The sequence below is a fragment of the Triticum urartu genome, chromosome 5 (genome assembly GCF_003073215.2).
Source record: "Triticum urartu cultivar G1812 chromosome 5, Tu2.1, whole genome shotgun sequence".
Lineage (NCBI taxonomy): Eukaryota > Viridiplantae > Streptophyta > Magnoliopsida > Poales > Poaceae > Triticum > Triticum urartu.
Window position 1 is genome coordinate 5,814,895 of NC_053026.1, and position 5,553 is coordinate 5,820,447.

At 43.1% G+C, this 5,553-nt stretch overlaps 1 long non-coding RNA gene across 2 annotated transcripts; it reads left to right on the plus strand.

The window, feature by feature from the left end:
* Positions 1 to 1,092: 1,092 nt before the first annotated feature.
* On the plus strand, positions 1,093 to 4,833 carry LOC125506816. Of its 2 annotated transcripts, XR_007282771.1 has the most exons (4): positions 1,093 to 1,737; positions 2,779 to 2,850; positions 2,991 to 3,148; positions 3,250 to 4,833. It is a non-coding gene; the product is annotated as an uncharacterized LOC125506816 (long non-coding RNA). The 2 variants fall into 2 exon arrangements; XR_007282770.1 differs by having other exon boundaries at positions 1,095 to 2,850; positions 3,250 to 4,832.
* The last annotated feature ends 720 nt before the right edge of the window (positions 4,834 to 5,553 follow it).

Here is a 5,553-nt window from a genome sequence, read left to right on the forward strand (position 1 = left end):
GGTTGATTTTAATTTGTCTGAAAACTAACAACATCAGATGATCAGAATGACAATGTGCACTGACAATATGTTGCGAGGTTCCTGTATCTGTCAAAATGAGACGTGAGATAAGCGCAGATCGGTTCAAACGTCACTGTATGTACCTGACTAACATTAACATCAGAAGGGAGGGTGTTGAGGTTTGACAGCCTCTTAATCACAAATTATTGCTTTAATTAGGGCACTGCTTGACAAATGGAATGTTGTACTACATGCATGCCTGTCCGAGTCTTGAAACATTCTATTGCTGCACTGGCCTTGTGGTACGACTTGCTCATCAACTAGTTGTACCGAGGAAAACATGATTAATGGTGTGCTAATTAAGAGGGACCGAATCAATTGGAACAGGCAGGCACTGCTCATTTGGAGCTTCATCCACCTCTCTTAAATAAAAAACAGACAGTAATTAACGATGATGATGCAATCTACATGTTGTACTATTCTGCTGTAGATTAGCTACTCTGGAACAGCTTGAGAATTTTCTTCCATTTCAGTACTTTCCATTCTCTCAGCATTTTTCATTGCGAGTACTACATTACAAGCTATGATAATTCATATGCGACTATACGGATCAGATTGTGCAACTCTATGATCATGCATGTGCCAACTAGGACTACTATGTGTGCAACTACAACTACTGTGGATGCAGCTCCAAAAAATTGGGTTTGAAAAAAATTGCATTATGCAATACTAAAGTTGCACAAAGCAGTACTGAAATTGCATAATATAGCGCCAAAGTTGGCATCAAAAAAATTTCGTCGAAACATACCCATGCGGGATCTAGTTTTAAAGATCTCGTCGTAAAGAATTCAACAGTGAAGACGGATCTTAATTCCGACGCGCGGTTTGAAAGATATGACTTTTTAAAAATTCAGAAAACTAAAATAATTGTCCGTGAAGTTGTTTCTTTCAAACCGGACTAACCAATATGAACATATTAAATATTAATAACGACATGCACTAGTAGACAAAAAAACAACTCATGCATGGTTAAGAAGCTCGGCCGCTTGTTGTCTTCAAATAGTGCGTATGCATTTTTTTTAGATTTTAGGTAATTGATGACCATGTAACATATATACTACTCCCTCCGTTCGGATTTAGATGTCGTGGGGTTCTAAAATTTGAACTACGAAACATTTACAAGAAACCCCCTGCGCATCTTCAAATTGTACAAAAATAGACGACGACAGGCGTGCGCGGCTCGCGCGTGAAGAATCGGCCGCCGGCGAGGCTACAGGCCAGTGGAGCTCCGGTCGCCGGCCTGATCCCAATCCTTATCCCCTGCCAAAAATGTCCTGAAGCTCCTCCGCTGCCTCCGGCCGTGGATCAACGGAATCGAGGCCATCTCCTCCCACCACGACCGCCGCTGCCCCCACGAGCTCGACGCCGACGGGCGACCTCACTCCTCCCTGAGCCAGTCCGAGCTCCGCCGCGCCGAGAGCTACGCCCGCCTCGAGCCACGCTTGTCGGAAAGCAACGAATCAACTGAATCGCCGCCGTCCCCTCCCAATCCGGTCGCTGCTTGCCGCCGCTGAAGCTCGTCACGGCTCCTCCGGTGAACACAAAACGTCGGCGTCGTGCTTCTGCTTCTGCTTCTGCAGCCGGTCGAGCTCGTGCTTCTGCTTCTCCCCTGCAGCCGATGGAGCTCGAGCTGCTGCTGCTTCCCTGCCTTCGAGTTCTTCTCTGAAGAAGTTACAGGTTGTTGCTGCTGCTCCTTGCTCTGTAATTTTCTCAAAGAATCTGAAATTGCTGCTGCTCCTTGATCTGTAAAAACATTCCCCACTGAAAGCATTGGAATAAATCATATACTCCATGTTCTGACCATGTTGCCCCACGGTAAGAAGAGCAACATTGTGCTTGAATTGGATTGGAGTGTTGCTGTCAGAGAGTTTTTGGTTTCAGATTCCTTAGATAGATACCAAAATCTTGCGCGGTTGCAATTAGTGTGTTCTTGGATTCAGATCTGGTTCAGGTTCTAGCCTACTGCAGCATGAATCAATCAAGCAAATCCCCATTTCTGAACCTATGCTAATCTTGCAAGCAGTATAACACCAGGCAATGTACTCCAAATACTATAAGAACTGGAGTAATCACTTCATCATGGAAATCCTCATGATGAAGTGATTTTGGGAGGCTCATTGGTTCTACACAGCCCTTTCTTTTTGCACCTTTTATTTGTGAACTGAACTTCCTTTAGCACTTGCGAATCCTCATAATGTTTGTAATGCTACAAGTGTTTATGTAGCTGAGGATTTTGGAGTGTACCTGTTGATGTTAAGCTGCAAGATTGGGCTCTACATACCACATAGCCCTTTGTTGCTCTTGATTGAAGTCGTCTTCCACTGCATCTCATTTGCTTTGCTTCTGAAGGTGAAAAACATGACAGACCTGCCGAGAAGCTACATTTCTGAAAGGGCATTTTGCCAGGCACCAAGTACCAGTGCAGAGACGTTAAAAAAACAAAAAGTACCAGTGCAGGGTTTTGTTAGCATTCACAGTAAAAGTAAAAAATAAATAAATAAAGTAAATGCATGGCTAATTTGTGTGACCAAAGAACACATGGCTAACAGGACAATGCTTTTCTAGAGACCAGCTGCGAGATGCTTATTCCATTTAGCTGCCTTGCATTAGTAAAGAATATCACTTTGTAAAATAAAGTAAATATGGAATTTGCTTTTCTGCAGGATATCACTTTGTAAAATACCTTATCAGTGTTGATTTGCTTTTTACTTTTTTCAGGAAAGAACAAGTTACTAACACTTCTTCAGGGAAGAACAAGAAATTATCATTTTTACAGGGAAAAGAATAAAGGTACCATCAGTTTTTAGTAGTTCAGTTTTGTGCCAGCAATTCCATTTTTCAGCTTGCTTTCATGTGCTGAGTGGGCAACTTGAAGGAGTGCTCATTTTTCATATAAACTTTCATGTTCTTTCTTATTGGATCATGAACAGTTACCTGAGCAAGTGCTCCACCGCCGCAATGATGTTTGGGATTGATCTCAACATGAGTCCTCGACAAGATAATGCCTCAGAACCTGCAGATCAACAGGAAGAACACAATAGTCAACAACGATACAACAATGAAGAACCAGTCAATAATGAAGCAACAGGTACTACCTCCAAAACTTTTGCATTTTCATTTTCATTTCCATGATCTACTCCTATTATTTGCAATAGCTACATGACTTATCTTTTTCTCCTTATTTGATAGGGGAAGAAACAAGTGGTGTAGAGGAACCAATTCATGAAGAAGCAAGTGGTCTAGAGGAAGCAATTCATGAGGAAGCAAGTGATGTACAGAAACCAATTCATGGGGAACTCACAAATGAGGAGAGATATGGTATTTATTTTGCACTCATGGTGATCAAGACCCAAAATGGACAAGTTCTGAAAAAAGACAAGGAGGTCATTGCTAGCCTACTCGATACAGCCGTAAGAACTGTTGAGAGAATATGGGAAAGAGCTCTTAAACAGATTGAAAAAGGGGAGAAAGTTGATGTCTCAAATCAAAAGCCAGGTAGAGTTGGCCGCAAGCGGAAAGATTTGGATCTGTCGAGGGTGGTGACAATCCCATTGAACAGAAGGAGAACATTGCGAGGTCTGTCAAAGGCATTGGGTGTAAGCTGCACGACCTTACACTCAAGGTTCGAGTGGGGTCATTTGAGGCGTCACAGTAATGCATCCAAGAGGTAATGAGAAACAAGGGAGCGATAAACTACTCGATCCCTCACATGAACAAGGTACGCCGGCAGGAAGAAGGACGGCTTCGTATAGCCTTTATAGAAGAGGCAGAAGCAATCTTAGCAGCAGAAAAAGAGCAGAAGCAGCAGGAAAAGAACAACAAGAAAAGAGCCCTAGCAGCCTTCAAGAAGCAGAAACACCCTTCGAATACCAGCAGCCTCCAAGCAGCAGGAAAAGAGAATCAGGAGCCTTCAAGCAGCAGGAAAAGAGTACCAGCAGTCTCCAAGAAGCAGGAGCGGAGCAGCAACAACCTTCAAGCAGCAGGAAAAGAGCACGAGCAGCCTCCGAGCAGCAGGAAAAGAGTACCAGCAGTCTCCAACAAGCAGGAGCGGACCAGCAACAACCTTCAAGCAGCAGGAAAAGAGCACGAGCAGCCTCCGAGCAGCAGGAAAAGAGCAGCCACCTCCTTGAAGCGGCAGAAACACCCTTCGAGTACCAATAGCCTCCAAGCAGCAGGAAAAGAGAACCAGGAGCCTTCAAGCAGCAATAACAGAGCACCAGCAGCCTCCAAGCAGCAGGAAAAGAGCAGCTCTTCTTTACTCCAAGCAGGGGAGTACTTGGGATCAGCTAGTACTCTGGTTGGTGCGAGGAATAACCAGTTGGTTAAGCTGAATTACATTTGCAGCCAGGAGTACTTGAAGATTCAGATAAGGTGATTTTGGCAGAAGATTCAGATAAGCTGAATGACCAGTAACCGTTTTTGCATCTTTCTCTGTAAAATACTCCTGCTTATAATTAATTAATTAATTTCTCAAGGGAAGAAAGAAGAAGAAGATAAGAATGGGATTTAATTGGATAGCCCTGCCATCTCCTCTTGCTTAATGAGCTGTTAATGTGCCCCCCCTCTTTGTTGATGGATGTGGAGGCTACATTATTTTCCTGCAGTAGAGAACTCATGCTACAGTGATTTCAGGCTCCAAAAAAGTGATCCATGTGTGCTGTGCAAAACTAACTTTTTCATCTTGCAAGTTGCAAGATCTCTACCCATAATGAAAAATTACTGTTGCTGTGCTTAATCAGAGTATACTAATTCATGTGGAAGATGAAAATACCTTTAAGAATCAAACATTCATTTGGCTAGTCCTTAATCAGAGAATAGTAACTAGAGATGTTCAGATCCATAGAGGTGGAAAGTGTATCAAACAATGCTTGTTTTGCTGGGGGGATGAATCTACTCCCCTTTTTTTCACCTGTCCCCATGGCTAGACAGGTTCAGTCTAGAAATTGTCAAGTGTGTGCAGTGAGTTGCAAGTGTCTCACTGAATCAAGATATGGTCTTTTAATGTCTGATTTCTCATGGAACAGTGGTGTCTCTGCAAGTGTGGTGAGTCTTGCCAGTGTCTCTCTGAAGCAAGATAACACCATTGAAAGAGAAGAAAAACAAAAAAAACCATTGACCTCACACCCTCTCCCAGTGCCCATCATGACCCATTAATTGTTCTGCTATATGGTTTCTATTCTTGTTCTTTTCTTCCAACATGCATCACACCACAGTTCATGGTTGCCATGTTCAGAAAACAATGCAGACAAGATACTCCAGTGGACAATGCAGTTCAGAAAACAAAAAACTGAGCAGCGGCAAGAAATTCAGATTATCAAACGATGCTTGTTTTGGAGGAGTATGCAGATGTGATTGCACGAACCGTGTCGGCAAAGGATTGTTCCCTTTAATTTCTACAGAACCATGACAGCCAATCGTCAGTTTTGCTATTGGAATTCAGAACTTGGTTGTTGCATCCAAACTACTCCGAGGAGAAACAAGCACCGCTGAGAA